We start from the raw sequence: 21,540 nt of genomic DNA, 5'->3' as shown, positions 1-21,540 counted from the left end.
AACTGATAAATTTAAGCAGTTTGGGATGATTTTAAAACGTACACTGCAGTAGTTATTCCTCTTTATATTCTACCATTAGTCACTTATTGGAAGGCCATTAAGTTCTGTTATAGCATAAAGTTAGGAATAATACAACTGAGCAATCAATTCATGCCTTCCAGTAACTTCAGTTGCTTTCCCTTTTGTGGTTCAAGTTATTTCTGAAAAGCCACTCTCTGACGCCACCGCCCAGTTCTGTTCTGCGGTATCTTCTGACCCACCTGCTTGCGGTCCTGTCAGCTCAAGCAACTCTATGGCCTCCGGGGATCTCGATCTTAAGTAATCTCGCAGTGACCTGGCCGGGCTCTTCCGACGACTTCCCACACCTCCCGCCAACAACCACGTGGGCAAAAGCTGCCATGACAATGGCTTTGAATCCAAGCGCACTGCCCCTTTCTCTGCTTATTCTTTAAACCCCGTAGATGGTAACTTATCCATAATTTTAAAAAATCTTTTCTTTTTTCTTTTGTCTTTTTTTGGTAAATGCTTGTGTGGGATCTATAAAGCTGTAGGCGGTGAGAGGACAAAGAGTAAGTCTCGGAGCTGGACAGGAATTACAGTGCCGAGAAAGGAAACAGAAGCGATATGTATGCACCACTCCAGAGAGTATCTGATATGGTAATTGAGGCAGAGAAAATAGAATGAATATGGAACAGTGGAGAGAAACTAAGTATATCTTTTTAAGACTCTGGAAGGCAAATTTGGAAGCTATTTTTGTCAGGTTCATGCTTGAGAAATATCCTTATGGCAGGGCATGTGATAAGGGCTTTGAACAATTTCATGGAAGTGTGTCCCGGTGATTTCCCAGCCTCTTTCCCCCCCCCCCCCACCCCCCCAGCCTCTTTTGAACACCTTCCTATTTAGGGGGCACTTCCTACACCTTATGAGCCCTGTTTTCCCAGGGAAGAGGGGCTGAGGTAGAGGCCAGGAACTCACCTTCTCGGCCTTCTTTGTCACTGGGGTTCAGACCTGAGCTGACCTGGGCCGATGACCCCGGGCTCCACCAAGCCAGAGTTTGACTGTGCATGGAATCAACCCATTCTGGAAAGGATGGTGGGGGGACATCCAGCTCTTAGAAACAGTAGGGGCAAAGATGCCCTCCGAAGACTGTGGGGGTACACAGTGGCAGAGGGTAGTGGCCACAGGGTTGCCCCGGAGCAGCTGGCAGTGTAATGGAACCTTTTTCCTGGTGTTTGGCCACCCAGCCTGATTCTCTGGACCTTCTGAGGATGCTGTGAGCTACTGAATATCTTTTGCTATCAAGTTCCATTTCCACTTAAGCTAGATAAAGTTGGTTTTCTTGCTTTCAACTAAATCTGCTACTTAAAACCAGGTATACTCCATGGAATCAGTGTTTCAATACAAAGCACAAATGGCATTTTGAATTGAACACTTCTCTGTGGGATGGTCCTGGGCATGGTAAGAAGGTGCCATTCCTGGCTCCCGGGCAGTAAATATTAGCAGGCTTTAGTTATTGTGACAACGGAATATGCCCCATACATTTCCCAAATCCTCTCCAAATGGGGGCAACATCTGTGAGTGCTCTCTTAGTAGCAGAAAAGAGTCAGGTTTCCTTTTCATGCCCATTCTTTCAACAAGGAATTTAAAGAGGACATGCTCACAGGGACTCTGCCCACACTTTATCAGATATCTGGATAGAAACAGAAAAATAAAACCACCTGCACATTTTATGTGACATGGATCAAAAGACCTAGTTGCTGTACATGGAAAATGGCAGAAAGGATCAACTGTGATGGCAGTGGTGTCATTGTTGAAAGAATTTTAATGGTTTATATAATTTGGAGGCAGACTTAAAATTCTAAGATGATATCACATGATGGGTAATAAAATAATAGAGCTATTTTTTATTCATTTCATAAAAACATAAACATTTTACATTGTGTGCTTAAGAGAAAAAGTTTATAATAAACAGACGTAGGGGCATTTTAATATAATAAATTAGAGATACGTTAGAAGTAGAGAAAAGCTTTAATATATGAAAAGTATTAATTTTCTCTGGGAGGATGCTGGAAAGATTTCAGCCTTAGAAATGGGAAAAAGCGATTTCTGGGGGCTCCACTGAAACCCAGAGGTGGCTTCCTGAGTCAAATAACATGCATGGAGAAGGTGCTGGCCAGCAGAGGTGGGAGGCTGAGGAAAGAGAATGGGCCCACTCAGAGCAGACCCGTATCTGCTGGATCAAGGGAGGGCCTAGCAGGAACCCCCAGGAGCCCACAAAGAAAAAGGAAACCTACATCACGTTTTCTCCCTCATGGATGCCTGTGAGAACCAAGTGTCAGGTCCTGAGAGCACAAAGTCACCAGGCCAAGGAAGTAGTGTTGCTTCCCCTCATGTCCCCTCTGGGCCTGAGCTACCACCTTGGGAGGGAAAGGGAGGTGAGGCAGGACAGTGCAGGGCAGGAGGACCATCGCCTTCCCACTGCAAGCTCTTGGTCCCAAGGAGCTTGAGGAGGAGCACGTAAATTGCCCCCCCCAACCCCCGCTGGGCACTCACAGGACTGCACGGGTGAAGAGAGACCAATATAGTGTGTGCTACTTCAAGTTGCTGGTGGAATACATATTACACAAAAGAAGAAACACAAAATCCAAAGGCCTGCCAGAATTGTGTCCTGGTGAAGGAGAAGATTACCTGCACCAAATAAAGCTTAAAGGGGTGGGGAAAACAAAAACAAAGCTGTATTTGGCTAATGTCACAAGTCCTGTTTGCTCAACGAACTGGTCACAGCAAGATGGCTGCATCAGACTCCCATCACCTCTGCCTGTGCCCCAGGACAGCGTCCACCCTGGGAATGGTGGGGGGAGGCCTGTCTGTTGTGGAGGGAGCAGCTGGGCTTGTGTCCTCCGTTCCTTCCCCGTGTTGCTCCGGACAGTTGTTTGGGTGAGGCTGGGCCTCTTCCTACATCTGAGTTTGGGGGGATCTGAGAGTAGGGCACTTCTCTGCATCTTTTCTGATGGGGATGCCAGAGGGGTGACCAGCTTAGGACAGAAATGCCTCTTCTGTGGCTGTCCTGGAGGTCATCTGTAAGAGTAAAAATGGTGTCGGGGCTTGTTTAGGCCAGAAGAAGCACAAGAGAGCACCTGCCTCCAATTCATGATGAATTTTCTGAGGACTTGGGGTGCCATGAGAGATCCTCCTCTAGCCCAGAATGGGAAAAAACTATAGTTCACAGAAGAAGTTACAAATTGGCAAAACCATGTATCATATACAAGGATATGGACCTCACCAATAATTAAAACAAAACAATAATGAGGTACCTTTTTTAAACCTATAAGAGCATAGAGAGTTAAGTAAAGGTTTAAAAGTTTGATAATATACGAGGTTGGTGAAGTTGTGTTAATCAGAAACTCTTGAATCGTTTTGGTAGGAATAGGAACAGGTATGTCATTTTAGGAGGACGGTTTGGTGAAATTGATGGAGACAGATAAACTGAAAATGTTTACCCAGACATTGGTTCCACTGCAAAAATTTTTCTAAAATTATATTCGCATGTTTCTGTAAAAATACAAGTGCAAGGATGTTCATTACACCGTAGCTTATGATGGCAACCACAGGGGAAAAAAAAGAAAAAAGGTAACTGAAATTCAATCAATATAGGTTTGATTAATAAGTTGTAGTAGATACCAAGTATGCCCCTGTTAAAAAGAATAAAATGGATATAGATATTTTGAAATATAAAGACCAGTATGTACATCAAGCAAAATGCAAAGCACAAGAAAATACCAATAATATGCTCCTCTTCGGGAAAGCTCTGGAAGGATACCCAAGAAATTATTGAAGATGCTTCTTTTGGAGATTATGACTGAGGGTCTGGAAGAACATTGGGATTTACTTTCCATCAGGGTACACTGGGAAATGTAAGCAACTCTTAGACCAAGGGCCTTAACTCATGTCAGGGAGTAGGAAACTGGAAGATGGAATTTAGAACAGCAAAGCATTCAAGAAAAGTTCAGTCTTTAATGTAGGAAATAATTGGAGTCACCTGCTGGACAAGGACAAGAGAGCAGGGGATGGAGGGCAAAGGAGGAGAGGTAGGAGCACAGCTTTCTCAAGGGTAGACACACAGCTATTAAGCCAGTAATGATACATGTCCTGAGATCCTTAGTGACAGACCCTATGTTACACCACGAGAGGGGAGTTTCTTCTCCCAAGGTCTACCTCAGGGATTTGCTACTAGTATAGGATTTGAAGGACTCGGCTTATAAATGGAAGAGACGGCATGGATGCTCCTGTTCCCAGAAACACAGCAACATAGAAAATGCTCACCCAGGAAGGGTTTTCAGGTGGAGGCCCTAGAAAACGTGTGGACATCTGAAGCCACAGTCACCTGATTCTGATGCTGGGTTTGAAGGCAATAGGGCAATGGCCTGTCTTCAAACTTCAAGGACCAGACGAGGGCTCTTTAGCAACTTGTACATGAACGAATGTAATTGTTTATATTTAAAAGTGCACGATGTGGTGATTTGATATGCATACGCGTTGCGGAGTGATTACCAAAGTCAAGATAATTAGCATACCCACCACCTCACGTAACTGTGTGTGTGTGAGTGAGACGGTGGTAAGATCTGTTCTGAACAAATCTCAGGTGTACAGTGCTGTAGTCTGAACTATAGTCACCACACTGCACATTAGATCCTCAGAATGTGTTCCTCTTACAGCTCCAAGTCTGTACCTTTGACTCACATCTTCCCATTCCCCACCACCAACCCCCTCAACTACCACTCTATTCTTCATGTTAATGAATGACATTGGCCTTTAAAAACAACAGATTCCGCATGTAAGTGATAACACAGTATTTGTCTTTCCCATTTCACTTAGCATAACGAACCTCCAGGCTCCTCTGTCCTGGCATCACTAATCCCCAGTTACAGAGCAAGCCACTTTTCCAAAATGTGCAACTAGTAAAATTTTCTTACAGTTTCTGGTTTTTCTTTTAAAGAAGGAAGATGGGCGCCTAGATGGCTCGGTGTGTTAAGCCTCTGCCTTCGGCTCAAGTCATGATCTCAGGGTCCCGGGATAGAGCCCGGCATTGAGCTCTTCGCTCAGCGGAGAACCTACTACCCCCACCCCCACCCCACCCCCCATCTCTGCCTGCCTCTCTGCCTACTTGTGATCTCTCTGTCAAATAAATAAATAAAATCTTAAAAAAAGAAAACAAGAAAAGAAGGAAGGGAGGGAAGGAAACATTAAGAGAATTTGTGGAGAGGCACGCCTTGATGGTGTAACAAGAACATCCTGTTCTTGATTTATCTTGTTAGTTATGTATTTTGCTACTTGTGTATTTAAGAATAATGCCCAGAGGGGCACCTGGATGGCTGAGTCGCTGGACATCTGCCGTGGGCTTGGGTCACGGTCTCAGAGTCCTGGGATCGAGCCCCCGTCGGGCTCCCTGCTCATCAGGAAGCCTTCTCCCTCTCCCACTCCCTCTGCTTGTGTTCCCTCTCTTGCTGTGTCCCTTACTGTCAAACAAATGAATAAAATCTTTAAAAAAAATAACAATGCCCAGAACTAGAGACACAAAGCGAAAGTGAGGGAAATGGGAGAAGTGGGTGCTTCACACCCACAATCAATTACTCTATTTCGAGTTGTATCACTTAGGCAGGCAGCTTAGAACGCTTAGGTGATACGAAGTAACCATGTTGTAATGATGTTGGAGATAAGAATGCTGTAATAATGTTTTAATGATGCTCAAGTAAGAAGGCTATAATGGCACTGATTAAGACTGCAGATGAGATTCTGAAAACCCAGCATCATTATAAGAAGGAGAGACTCATTGTTGCGTGGTACAGAATAAGCACTCACGTAATTTCTAAACCAACTCAAACATTTCTGTGCAGCAAAGTTCTTTTCTTTTCTTTCTTTCTTTCTTTCTTTCTTTTTTTTTTTTTGGTGTAACAGTTTTATGAGTTTTTATGCATGCATGGATTCTTGTAACCACCACCATGGGCAAGATCCAGAAAAATGTTCGCATCTTGAAGAAGACCTTTAAGCTGCCCTTTTGTATTCAGACCCTCCCTCCACCCCGAGCCCCAGGCACCACTTATCTGTTCCCTGTTCCTACATTTTTGCCTTTTCCAAAATGTGACATAAATGGAATGATACAGTATGCATCCATCTGAGCTGAGTTCTTTCACTTAACATAATACATATGCAATTTTTAAAAATTTTTTTAAAAGAATGTTTATCTTTGCTGAAGACTAGATAAAGGACTACAAGAGAGAATCAAGTTACTGTAGGGCTTACATGGATGGTATCTTGACATCTTAAAAAAAATGCAGAAGTCACTCAGTGCAGACTGTTTTCCTTCATCTGTAACAAGAGCTTCATCTATTTAAAGTCTATGTATTCTGATTTGCCTTTCCTATTTTGGGCATGCTCAAATATATGTCCTCTAGAGGCATAATGGCAGAAAACTCACCTCCCTCCAGACTTGCCTTAGTCTCTGCAGGTCGACACCCAAATACTCAGCTTTTAATTAAATTTTTTAGTTAGTTGGACACTTGATCTTATTCTGTTGCTGGCAAGATAATCTTTTGCAGCAGATTTCCTTGTTCCCTGGAAAACTGCTGACCTTCCAAGCTGTCATAGGTTTATTCAGCACAGGCTGTGCCGCCGAGCACAATTATAGGCAACACAGAATTGAGTTGGAGCTGTAAGAGGTGAGAAGGGCCAAAGCTTGAATTTTATGGCCTGAGGGGTGTTTCCAGCTTCCATCAATGTGCTCCCACTTCCATTATAAGCAATACGTTCTTTCTGCTGCTGAGTGCTGCTTTATCATATGATGGGAACTGTTATTTAGGGAGGGAAATAATAATGTGCTTTGGAATTCCCATTGCAATGAACATATTTAACAGATACTGAATTTACTACCTGCTGAGTAGTTAAAAACAGCAGCCTCCACTTCCAGCTCTCCACACACACACACACACACACACACACACACACACACACACTCACACTCCTTTGTGTTGTGGGGGATGGGGAATGGTGGCTTTCAGGGAGCAGTCTACATTGCAAACTGGTTTGCTGTGGAATTTGTAATGATACATTGCCATAAGGAAGCAGAGGGGCTGTGGGATGTCTAAGGTGGAGTAGAGCCTAGAGAACGGCTATATGAAAACTTGCCTTATTTCTTCATACGGTTAATATCGGCGATTTGAAATTGATCTTTTCCAATGAGCTTGGTTCTGTACTTCCGAGGATTTTCTTTTAAAATGTGTGTTAATTACAAGTGGATTTGTTTTCCATCTCAATTGTTGACTTCATTGTTTCCTTTGAGGTTCTCTATTTATTTAAAAAGCTGTTTAAATTAAGAAAATTTTGTGGTCAAGAAACAGAGTTTAAAATTAGGAAAAGTTTGTGATCAAGAAACAGAGTAGTTCAATAACAAAGCACAGGATCTAAATATTTCTATTTTTATCACCCCTGTGGTGCTGATCAGACCGGGAGACCCTTCACTGGTTTGTCTTTCACACTGGAGAAAGATAAAGCACTGTAGCAGAGAGTAAAAATGAGTAGACCATTGTTTATACATACTTTATTGGGAAAATTGAATTGACTCCATTTCTTCTGGCTGGGTTACCCTCTTTTGAATTAAGGAATGTTATAATGAAAACTCTGTTTTGAACTGTATATGTTTGGCTGTCATCCAAACAGCAGTAAATGCTGCTACTTTGTGCGCTCATTACACATTGAACATACTCATAATTATTGGCTTAATGCAGCTGTGTTCCCTTCAGGTGTCTTGGAGGACTTCCATGACAGGGACTTTTCCTTTGTACACATAAAATCTCAATAAATATTTTTGACTACATACTTATGTATTGAGAATTATATTTTTTCCATTGTTTCTGGACCTAAAAGACAACGTACCAACTTTGGAAATGAAAGTTTTTAGAGATCTAAAATATTCTGTAAAAAATTAGTCAGTCATTTTCCAGGTCATTTCTCCCTCTATTGTAAGAATATCCAAGAAGACTCATCAAGTATTTTCTGCCTTAGGTGCTGCTTACTGCTATTCTTCTGCCACGGAGCTGCCCAAATATTAGCTTCTGAAGCTTTATCATTAACTCCCTATGCTCTGCCATGTATGCCTCTGTTGCCTCTTCAGAAGAACACTGTCCAGACCAGAGTGGTGTTCTTTACTCCATCCCAAAGGTAGAAACACTGAGATGACAGTGTGATACTGCCTTCCCTTCAGTCCTTACTGGATAAAGCCATAATTATTCCTCACAGAAATGGAAAATATTCCCCTCACTTCAATATTGGGCACACTATATCATCTGGACTTTTAAACACACTGCCTAGTCTTACAATGTCATTCATGAAAAATGACTTCAAACTTCCACTCTTGGCCATGATGAAATATCAATGACTGGAGATAATTTCTCCCTACAAACAACTTGAAAACTAGACAAAATATATAACACAACTGTTTTTAGATTTTAGAAAACAAGCAAAATAATGTGGTCTTTGAGAGAAAAGAAACAAGTTCTACATGTCTCAGCTTTTACCCAAAGGCAAAATCCAGACTGGGAAGGGAGCCCTCCCAAAACACAGGTGGCCTTACAGAGTTAAAGGTGGAGATCAGTATTCAGGGAAGCTGTGATGCCTGGAAGTTGTGGATCAGAGTTCTGGGAAAGGGGAGCTACACATAAGAAGACTTGCAGGAATCTGTATGGGGGTCCTCTTGGATCTTTGCTAAATGTTAGGCCATGCATGTATAGCATGAAACAAAGAAAGTCAAGTTTAGCTTGTTTTGTTACAAGCAAAACAATTCCCAGAGTTCACACAGTATAGGGAGATGTTTCAACTACCTAGGCAAAGTGAAAATTCCTCAGTTATCATCTGAGACATCTAATGGAGATCTCAGAGTGATGATGCCTTAGTAGTAGAGCTAAACTGTCTTTTGAATGAAGTTTAAACTAGTACCATTCTAGCAAAGCTTAAAACAAAGCTTGTTTTTGTTTGTTCCAAGGGATCAAACTACCCTACTAACTTTAGGACAAAAACCACTGATCTTTAGTGGAAGGCAGCAAACTCCACAGATACTCAACACTTCATAAGGACAAAGTCCAGCATCCAATAAAACAAATCAAAACAAAAACAGCAAAAACAAAATAAACGCACTACTCCATATCCAAAAAAAGCAGGAAATGTGACCCATGACAATGAGAAAAATTGTCAAGAGAAATAGACGTCCAAATGATGAAATTAGTAGATAATATTGTTAGAATAGGAATGATAAGTATATAAAGTACATAAAGGAAAACACAAAACACCATAATGAGAAGAGAAGGAAAAGGTTAAAAACAGAACTTCCAGAGATCCAAAATAAAATATCTGAAATGAAACTTTCACTGGATAAGATTAAGAGTAGATCACATACTGCAGAAGAAAAAATTAGTGAGATTGAAGACATGGCAATAAAATTAGCCAAAATGAAATAGACAAAAAACATTGGAAAACAAACAAACAAACCAGAGACTCAGTGACCTATGAGATGGTATCAAAGAGTTTGGCATACTTATAATTGGGATCCAAGAAGAAGAGTTGCATGAGGGATTAAAAAAAAAAAAATAGAAGACATAACGCCTAAAAGAATTCCAAATTTGATAACAATTATAAATAAAAAAGCTCAATAAATCTAAGGATAAATACCCACATATACACACTTTCATCTACCCAATTCCATACTGGCAAATCATATCTTTCTAAAAACTAGCTGTAAGAATAAGAGCAGACTTTGGGGCATGAACTGTATAAACCCACCTTTAAAGTGCCAAAAGAAAACTATATTAACCCAGAATTATATAGCTAGCAAAAAATTCTCCAAAAATTAAAGTAAGAAGAGAATTTCTCCAAGACAAAACCTGAGAAAATTAGTTGCCTGTACACTTTCATTATAAGGAATGTTGAAGAAAAATTTTCAGTTGGAAGGAATATGATACTAATAAATAAAAGTTAATTTTTCCAGTTAAAAGGTGAGTATTCTTAAACTGGATAAAAAGCAAGACTCAATTGTATGCTATATACAAGAAGTATACTTAAATTATAAAGATGTACATTAAAAATAAACAGATGAGAAAATATATACCATGCAAATACTAAGTATAAGAAAGCTGGTGTGGATATGTTAATATCAGTAAAGGTGACTTCAGGAGGAAGACTGTCAAGGATAAATTGTGTCATTTCATAACAACAAAGAGGAAAATTAATTCATCCAGAAGACAAAACAATAACAAATATATATAAATCCAATAACAGAGATCCAAAATACATGAATCAAAAATGAGGAGGACTAAAGTAACACTGTCAACCAACTTGACCTAACTGACCTTTATAGAATATTCCACTCAAATAAACATTCATTCCAGAGAGGAATTAAGATAGAAATAAGAGAAAGACTTCTGGAAAATGTTTGAACATTTGGAAACTAAGCAACAAATGTGCAAATAATCCATGGATCAAAGAAGAAATTACAAGGGCAGTTATAAATTATTTCAGCAGTGAAAATAAAAACAAAGCATATTAAAAACTGTGGATGGAGCTCAAGTAGTAATTAGAGGAAAATTTAGAGTTTTAAATGTTAAAATGTTTAAATGTTGAAACATTGATCTAAGCTTCTATCTTAAGAAGCCGGAAAAAAAGGGAAAAAATTAAATACAAAGTAAGTAGAAGGAAACAATAAAACAAGAACAGAAATCAGTGAGATAGAAAATAGAGAAATAATTGGGAATTTTTTTTTTAAAAAACAACAAATCCTTATTCTATGAAAGAAAAACAATGAAATAAACAAGCCTCTTAACAGACCAATCGAGAGAGTGTGTATTAAAAATCTAGAAGAACTAATAAATGAGCTTTAGTGGAGTCATAGGATATAAGACCAATAGAAAATTGTAATTGCATCTTTAATATATTAGCAATGACAATTAGATACTAAAATTGTAAAGTATCATTTATTATAGCATCACCAAACATGAAATACCTAGCAATAATTTTAATAAAATATGTATAAGATCAGTATAGTGCAAACTACAAAACTGAGAGAAATTTAAAAAAATTAATAAATGGAGAGATACATCATGTTAATGAATCAAAGGACTCATTGTTCAGATGTCAGTTCTCCCCACATAGATCTACAGATTCAATACAATCTTTATAACTAGTGTTTGCTTTCACTTTAGGCAGGGGGAGTTTTCCCTTTGACCTAGTTCATCTGTGTGTTTCATGAGCTGGAATGCCAGTATTGATCTCAGTCTCTGGAGTTTGTGCTGCATGTATAACATGATATATTTTTTTACTTATTCTTCCATTAAATTTGCTATCTTGGAAATATGCTGGAGTGGATGGAATGTTTTCTCTGGCAGCAAAGGTGATACTATCTCAAAATTAAATTTTGTAAGATTTTCTCATTTTAAATTAGTTCTCCATAGAAACCATTCAAGAAATAAAAAGGGTGAATGAATTGATAATAAGTATCCTCCTTTTCATAAAACAAGTTTAATAACTGGGGTCTCAGTTGGCAGTGGTTAACTTCACTGTGATTTAAGAATTGAGAGATTGTCATTGGAAATGAAGTTGACAGCAATTACCTTTTCTTATTCTTTATTGCCTTACCTCTCAAAGGACAGTCCATGGACCAAGAAAATGGACAAGCCCAGGATGCATTTTAGAAATGCAGAACCTTACACCCCCCACCAGGATAGATTTAATCAGAATCTATATTTTAACATGATTCATAGGTGATTTTGTGTAAATTAAAATTTTAGAAGTGCTGCACATTTATTCTCCATTACAAAACCCCCAGCTAATCTGAGCCGGCATATTTCCTCTTGGAGAGGAATGATGTAGCAGTGCTATCACCAAAACATATTATAATCTCACTAGGACAACTGTTCTCAAACTTAGCACTTGAAATCTCTCATAATTTTGATTCACTATATTCTCTGACAAGACTTTGATCAAAAAGTTAACTATGAATATTTAGACAGCTTCATGGAACGGAAAATCAGAATTACAAAATGCTTTAACCTGTCAAGTACTGTAGGAATTAAAATGAGAAACACTTCAGTAGTTTCCTCAAGATGGTTGGTGGGGGTGGGGTTTGCAAAAACCCATGGGGAAATATTTGAAAGGATAATGTCAGTGACTTCAAAAATCACTTGTGAATTTTTTCAAAAGCAAAACAAAACAAAACAAAAACCTCGTGCTTAGTAAGTAAACAAATGCAAGGACTATTAGAGCAGACGTCTAATCAGCAATCAGCCACTGCCTTATCTTAATGTATTTGACAGTTTCAGTTTCTACTTAATCAACTGAAGGATGCTACTTTATATACAAAATAACATCGTTTCCAAGCACCTCTAAAAGTGTTTACCTTCACTCAGTGATCAGATATATTTATGGATCACCTACTGCATGCCAGGTATGCTACACTTGGACACAAGGCTGGTTATGACACAGTTCTTCCCTTTGTTGAGTTAGAAATGTAATAAATAGTAACGTAACCCACAGCCACAGAGCTAGAAGAACGGAGAGGAACGAGAGAGTCATCTTGCCTTGGGATTTAGGGAATACTTTGCAGAGTAGGTGACATTTGAGATAGGCTTTTAAAGTTTGACTCAATCCTATTGCTCTATAATTTCTCCTGATTCACCTGTGGGATTTAGATTTATTTTCAATTTTTAAAAAATTTTGAGCTTCCTTATAGATCAAGTATAACAAGGAGCTAAACAAAGGAAGATGAGATTGAAAATGAAAATTTGACTACTATAGTTTAGCAGATTACTGAACATCAAAAGAAGTGATGTAAAGCTTTGAGTGAATGTAAAAATCTAATTATATATTATGTGGTGACAGCTCCTCTTTATTATTATTATTATTATTATTATTATTATTATTATTGTAGAAAGAACCCTTAACATGAGATCTATCCTCTTAACATATTTTTCAAAAGAGTTTATTTATTTATTTATTTGACAGAGATAGGGAGAAAGCACAAGCAGAGGGAGAAGGAGAAGCAGGCTCCCTTCTGAGGAGGGGACCCAACTCCAGACTCAGTTCCGGGATTCTGGGATCATGACCTGAGCCAAAGGCAGACACTTAACCAACTGAGCCACCCAGACCACCCCCTTAATACATTTTTAAGTGTACAGTACAGTGTTGTTAACTATAGGTATGATATTGTACAGCAGTACAATATTGATATCTAGAATTAACTCATTTTGCAAAACTAAAGCTTTATACCCTTTGTGCAGCAACTTGCCATTTTCCTTTCCCTCCAGACCCTGGAAAACACCATTCAACTCTATTTCTATGAGTTTAGCTACATGAGATACCTCCTATAAAGGAAATCATACCAAAAAAAAAAAAAAAAAAAGATCTTGAATCATAAGAAATTATTCTCAATTAATGTATCATTGAACTTTTGCAAGCATTATATTTTGGGTTTGACTACATAAGGAATTTAAAATTACATATGCTTTAATGAGGTCTGCACATATAATTGGGATATACATAATGAAAACAATTTTATGATTTGCCTCCTAATTTAGAAAGAGGCCATTTAAAATTTTTTTGTGTGTACATCTTAGGTAGCGGTTCATTCATTCATTCATTCATCCATATGTTCCTTCACTCATTCCTTTTTTATCTACTCAGTGCTTATAGCGTTACCTGGTACTGTACTAAATGCCAGTTATATGAAGTGGGATTAAATTTGGTCCCCACCTTCATGAAGGTAACAACAACTGGGGGGTAAGGAAGTGTCATAAGCATTGGGTGCCTGTGACTGAGGCATTTCTGGGGTCTAGGGACTAAAGAGAAATTCCACCTTGTGGAAGCAGTGTTTAGGAGGGGCTCAAAAAGGGAGATACAGCTTGAGTTGACTGTTGAAAAAATGCTTTGGCGAGGGGTCAAAGTAGAAGGCAGGTGACTGTTTTTTAAAAAGCAAATATTGTTAAAAATAAACCAACAAACCATATGTTGTGAAAGTCTACTCACATGATATACTATATGTGTGTGTGGAGGGAGCATGTGAGGGGCTTTATAGGCATAAAGAGATTCAAGAAAAGACGGCCATCAAAATGTTGATGGCGCTGTTGCATGGGGTGGGCATTCCAAGGGAAAATGAGTAGACCCAGAAGTAAAACACTTCTCCTTTCAAGGACAGATTAATTTCTTTTTGTTTCGTAATACTTAACAGTTTTATTCCCTTTTAAAGCATTCCAAACATTACTTTTCTTGATTTTCATGTCAACCCTATGAGTCTGTTAGCATAAGCATTATTACTTTTATTTTTCAGATGGGAGGACAGAGGCGCAGAGACTCGTAGATAATAAATGAAAGGAACCTGTAGTCTCCTGAAACTCAACCTAGATTTTCCTCTATGAGCAGTCCCTGACTCGTAGTTAGCAAAGTCTTTGAAAGTTAGTTCTAACAACATCCTACAGGGAAGCAGGATATGGTATGGAATAGTACATGAATGTGCTTATGAGAAAGTAAAGACCACTTTACCTACATTATAGCAATTCTGTAAAATAGTTTATTATTAACCATGTTTTATGGAAGTGGTTAAGGGACTGGCCTAAAGGATGCAAGGTAAGTGTGCGACCACCATGGGAGCCAGTTTTCTCACGCTCTTTCTGTCATGCCATGGTTAAGATTTCATTGACCACATTCAGGTGCAGTTTTATTTTATTCATTTAAATTATTCACCAACACGATGAATAGTTTAGGATGAATAAATTTCAGTGTGTAGTTTTGCCTTCTTTCTTAGGATTGCCTCTCCTTTCTTCTTCACTCTTTTCCTTTGGCCCTTTGGATTACATGCTCATTGACATCCTAAAGTGTACAAATTCCTTTTCCCCTCTAGACAGCATCTCACACATCATTGCAGCCAACACCATGCCCTGCAAATACAAAGTGCTCAAGAGAGGGCTATGAAGTGAACAACCCAGTGGAAGAAAGAACGGGAGGATGACAACTGTGGTAATATGCCCAAGGTCACATGGAGAGAACAGAGTGAAGCGAAAGCAGAATGGAAGCTCTTGGCTGTGGTTCTGGAGATAACCCAGTGCTGCTCAGTTTAATAGCAAAATCTTGAGATCCTTTCCAACAAAGGGCACCAGAGAACCAAATTGCCTGGCTCTTGCTTTGTGGATAACACCTGGATTATTCCATATTTGGAATTCCATTTCCATACAGAATTGAACTTTGATGAAGTTTGAAATCCAAGCAGTCAAAGAAAATGCTCAGTAACTGCAATGTTTGTGCCATTCCCCTGTCCTAGAGGTCTGTCCCCAGGATGTCATCGTCAGGTCTGTGCATGTCGCAAACAGCCCTAGCTGGACAGCTGGGGTCTAGCCTCAGCTCTGCCATCCAATATCTACCAGACCGTATGTAATCTAGTGAACATTTCCAGACCTTAGTATTCTCTAGAGCTAACCAATGATGTTGTGTGGCATGTGGGTTGTATTGATAGCCAATTGGCGTTTTCAATCTTGAGGATTTGTGCTCTTACCTTGCCATGCATAACCACCATTCTCTTTTCAATTGCTCAAAAAAACACCTTTTCTTAAATTTCCCATGCAGCTACAAAGGTGGGTTGCAGAGATTGAAGAGTTGCGAACAAAGAAATTATTCCTCAAAGAAATAATGCTAGAATAATGCCTCTTGCCACAAATGTTATAACTTAAAATATTTATTCAACAAATACATACTGAACATCTCTGGTGTGCCAGGCGCTGGGGGTATGGGATGAACAAAACAATTATGCATGAACAGTTATCATTAAATAGGGTTTGGTTTTAGCAACATCGTAGAGCTTAAGTGAGGCCATCTGGAAAAATGGTGGGGTGGCAGCTATGGCAGGGAAGACAGAAGATTGTCCAGGAGATGAGGCCACAGATGTAGTAAGAACAAGCACCATTTTGAGAAATTTGGTTATGGAAAGAAAGAGAGAGAGAAATAGATGTGGTGGGATGGGGAACTCTTTGATTTTTTGTTTATTTTTAGTGAGAGAAGGCAGGAGGGAGAGGCAGAGGTTGAAGACACAGGAAGGAGAAGGGGTGGGACCCTCGCTCGTTGAGATACTTGTTGAGGTACAGGACATGAAGCACATGTAGAATTTGTTTTTGGTGAAGGGGAACACTCTTCTGACCAGATTATGAGAAGGGGATGGGATTCTGAGCTTTTCCTAGAACACCCCAGAAGGAATGGGCTCCCGAGATGCCAGTGATGAACTGCATGGTCTGCATGACCCACCAAACCAACCAAAAACTGTGAGACTATGCTAGAGATCCTCTGAGTCCACACTGCAAAGAATGTTGGGAAATACCCATGTGATACTCCAGGAAGCTGGAATCTTGGTTGACATAGTTTTTCTTCTATAGAACACAAAATATTTTATTAGTTACCAGTCTCCACTAGTCTGGAGACTAATACACTGTGGGCAAAGATTTTGTAGTAGGTTCTACAGTAAGATGTAATTATTGATTGTCTAGTCTCAAGCAAATGGGACTATCAAAACTCAGGTAACTTGTAAGAGAGGTCTTCAGTCCAGACAATACAGGTCTATATCCTATGATGAGTTGAAGAAGATGTATTGAGTTTCAAAGATCATCTTTCTGCCAACTTCCTCATTCCTACTGGATGCTCCCAATGACCCCTGATTTTCCTTTTCCCAGGGATGCTCCTTCCTGCTCCCTTTGGATTCAAGTGTCTGTTGGATCCTTCTTGTCCATATGCTTGGGCTAATAAATTTGATCTCATTTCATCTTATTCTTAGATCTAGCCCAGTCTGTGCTAAGGTATTCAAAGACTTTTCAGAGAACTGAGTAACTCCGCCTACCATTACTATTAGTTATAAAATGTTAGGGTGGCATAATTTTCTTTGTCATCAGAAACCTTCCAAAATGTTGACAACATCTGCTTCTCTTATAGAGTGTATGCTTTCTATAGTGATTCAGTTACCCAGAGTGGATTGGCAGCAGAAGTTCCTCAGTGTCTGGGTGATGCTGAAGATCATGTTTGACCAGTCCTTGGAAGGCTTCAGAGGCCTTCCAAATGCTTTCTTAGCTCTCCCCACTGACTCCTTTAATCATGGGTGAGACCTGGATTTTATTAGATTTATCAGGGACTGGATATGAAATCCTGCACCAGGCACACAGTTATAATAATTTACTTAGTTATAATTTCATTTACTTAGAATTCTGCTGTTTGTCCAATCTGGTTATCAATTCTCTTTTTCAAGACTGATAACAATGGAAAGAACAGATTCAGATGTCCCCCTTCTCTGAGTCATTCATACCGTGTTTACAAAAGAAACAAGTAGTTTTTCCATTTCTTTTGTTAAACCTCTGAATATTTTGACAACAGGTTCCTCAATAAGATATCAAAATTATGTGAGTACATGAATACAATTCACAATCATTGAATATATACCAGGTACCATAGGTTTTAATGGAATATACTTTAGCACAGGCTCAAAAGGATTAGTACTAGGACTGAACACCAAATGTAGGTTTCTTCTGTGCTACAGTAATTAACAAATGCCAGTGAAAGTTTGGCCACCTGGATATCCCAGTCTTTATGTTGCTTTCCTTTTCATAGTATGAGACCACATTGGCTTGTTTCAACAAAATTTATTTTAACTATTTTAAACAATAGTCTTTCCAGTTTTTTTTTTTAAGGATTTTATTTTTATTTATTTGACAGAGAGAGAGATCACAGATAGGCAGAGAGACAGGAAGCGAGAGCAGGAGAAGCAGGCTCCCCACTGAGAAGAGAGCCCGATATGGGGTTCGATCCCAGGACCCTGAGATCATGACCTGAGTTGAAGGCAGAGGCTTAACCCACTGAGCCACCCAGGTGCCCGTCCAATTGTTTTTTCTTATAGTCACAGAAGAAAAATGAAATATCTATAAACACCATCAGACTACATTTAAATGTAAAGGCTTAAAAATACTTTTTAAGCATTAGGAAGTCCAAAAGAGTTCAGACTTGTCATTCTATCTTTCCCCACCCCCAACTCACTTTTTAAATCAAAGCATAATTTACATATTGTAAAAGTCACCAATTTTAAGAGTATATTTTGGGTCTTTGTATTTTAACAAAAATAAAAATAAGTTAAAAAGTAAAACCACTTACTTTTTTTTTAAAAAATTGCACAAAACAAGAATATGTAATAAATTCAGAAAGCTGTCAATATTCCTCCAAAGACTCTAAACTTGGACTGATTTATAAGTGTACTGCTTCCTGCTTTCCAGGATTAATTTATTCCCAGGTTCTAGAAATGAATTTGGAATAGAGAAAAATATTAAATACTGCTAACTTCATTTTAAGAAATAAACAGAATCCACAGAATCCCAATATCAAATAGATACGGATGAGATGCCATAGCCAATCTTACTTAATGATTTATATGTGAAAATTTATTAACCAAGGATCTAATAGAATTTAGTAGTATGTAAGATAATAACATATCCCCTGTGTAATGGAGTTTATTTTAGGAATACAATTTGCAGTTAAATCTAATATCAGGAAATGTACTGAAACAATCTGAATGAATAAGAATGGAATATGTTCAACTTGAAGTAGGTTATATAAGTATTTGAGAGAATCCTCTCATTTTTTGTTTAAATAAAATAAAACAAACTTCTTTGTGATGTAAAAATGGAAGGAGCATTCCTTAACGTGATAAACCATATTAATTTGAAATCAATGGCCTAGAGTTATTTATTGCTGAAACTCAAAAATATTCCCCTGAAAGTCAGAAATACATTAGATGATCCTTTATCTAAATCAGCATTTAATAACCATCTAGAATTTCTGGTCAGTGCTGTCAGATGTAAAATTTGATTAATAGAAAGATATATTAGAAAGGAAGTCTTAACATGGTTATTTTTGGATGACATTATCCTGTATTTATCATATATCATCATACATAGACAATTTGACAGAAAAATTCTAGGAATTAATTGTAAAGTTCAATGAAATGGCAGGATATCTGATAATGACACCAAAAGTCAACCTTTAAGCCAGAAATGAGTTTAGATATAATGAAAAAAGAATAGGCACTCACAATGGCAACCAATATTTAAATTACACACTGAAAACTTTAATAGAAAGGATTAAAAATATTCACAAAAATAATCTCAAGAGAAATAGTTTAGAAGAAGCATAGACTGTCCTAGGAATGAGCCCTAAAACAGGAACGAGTGTGTAAGGAGTATACAACTTCCTTAACATGAATTTATAAGAAGTACAAAACCAAATTTTTTCTAGGGGGTCTCTGAGTATTCATCAAGGCATTTCAAAGTTATAATCGTGCCTACACGTAATTAGGTGAAAGCAGTCTAGGGGCTAATAATATATGTTAGATGTAGGGTTATCTTATGGTCTGGCTTGATTCAGAGACAGCTTAGAATGAAAGCAGCACAGAATTGTCCTGGGACTAATGGCTGCTGGGATTGGGTGATGTGCACGTGTGGGTTTATGATACTCTTCTACTTATTCTGGTCTACTCTTGTGTGTTTGAGATTCTCTATAAGAAAAGTTTAAAAAGCAAACTTAAAACAGAAGCTTTTAATACAGGCTCAATGACCCAGAGAGGGATTTCAGTGTTTCAGTCATCCTCCTGGACTTACACAAGAAACGTTGTCTATATGAATGAATGAAAATTTTTCTTTTTCCTAGGGAGGAGGTCCAAAACTCTGATCACGTCCTTAGGAGTCTATTTTGCTAAGATAATAACAATTGGAGTAAATAGCTTTCCTAACTTTTGGCCAGCCCTCCCTGAGGATTATTTCTTGCAACTATTGTTTTGACTAGGAATTAAGAAATAGAGATTGAGGGCACCTGGGTGGCTCAGTTGGTTAAGCATCTGACTCATGGGTTTGGCTCATGTCATGATCTCAGAGTCATGGGACCGAGCCCTGAGTCAGGCTCTGCACTCAGCATGGAGTCTGCCAGTCCCTCTCCTTCTGCTTCGCTACCCCCTCCACTCACTCTCTCTCTGTCTCTCTAAAATAAAATAAAATAAAATAAAAAGAAAGAAATAGAGATAGTAAGGCTATGCTCTTTTGCACAGACCCTGAGGTACAAATGGGACTTGCCAAAGTGAGGGTTCTTGGAATCTTTGTGAAGGAAGAATTCATGATTTAGGAACCTAAGACTTGAAGGGAAAAGAGAGTTGGGTGGGAATTGAGGTTGCAAGTGAAGTCCAGAAAGCTATTATATTAGGCTGTCAACCTATTAAAACAACATAAATGGGGCAACTTGTTAAATAAAGCCAGCAAAAGTGACATTTCATAAATCCTAAAAAAGTTAATTACGGGCATTACAAAATTAATTCCCATTTACCATTTCTAACTCTGCAGAACTTATTCATCATCCCCTATTGAGCTGCTTTCAAATCCATTCTGCTTTGCTGCTGCTAATATGTATTCTAAAGAGCTCTCCTCCTCCCTGCCTCCCACTGTCTAGTTAGTTTCATTCTTGGTCCCAATGTTTAAGGCCTTTTAAGTTTTGTCACTAGAAGATGTTGATGCCCGCCTCCCAGGCCCACGATGTTCTAGAGACAAATAGAGTGAATAAGAGTAAGAATGTTCCAGTGCCCTCTTTTAAAAAAGACTCAGCCCCGTAAGGATTTTTTTCCCTCAACTTCCAAATTATCACATATGGTTTCATATGTGATATGAAAACTCCTACTCTGTCATCTACTTTGTCTCCTTTCCTTTTATAAGTAAAGGTTTTTAATTAATGAATAAAACCTGAAAGTCCAGCTGTGATGGCGATGATGCTGATGGAGATGATGGAGATGATGGCGATGATGCTGATGGAGATGATGGAGATGATGGCGATGATGATGATGGAGATGATGGAGATGATGGCGATGATGATGATGGAGATGATGGAGATGATGGCGATGATGATGATGGTGATGATGCCACTTTTCTCTGTGCTTTGCCTGTCTTAATATGTGAAATTCTCATGTCAGACCGACAAGGTAGTGTCTGAAACATTACCTGAAACTTAGTAATAGGGAAAAGAGATAAGTGGCTGTCTTTCCAGGGCACGGCTGGGCTTGCAACTTGTCTTGATTTTCTATTTCCTTGACGGACTATTTTGCAACTTGGCAGAGGCAGAGGTTAACTTGTAGATTTTGTTGAGGCAGGAAGAATTTCTCCTGGGTTGGTGGGCCAGGGATGGGGGCGTGGTAATCCCAAAGATTATTGTTCATGGCCCTCTTGGACCTGAACTTGTTATGTTTCTAACATTGCAATTCTATCTGAACTTTTGTTTATTATATCGCCTATACATGTCTATCCTCTCAAATGCTCGTTGGGCCAGCTTTATCATCTTACTTTTCCCTCATTAACTAATGATTTAAATAAAACCCATGAAACAATCATTTTTTTAACCTTTTGAAAATCATACTCTCAACGCTAAGTGTGTTGCATCATAACTTCTTAATGATTG

Source organism: Mustela erminea, chromosome 4 (assembly GCF_009829155.1).
Source record: "Mustela erminea isolate mMusErm1 chromosome 4, mMusErm1.Pri, whole genome shotgun sequence".
NCBI classification, from domain to species: Eukaryota; Metazoa; Chordata; class Mammalia; order Carnivora; family Mustelidae; genus Mustela; species Mustela erminea.
Note: the sequence above shows the minus strand (reverse complement) of the source record.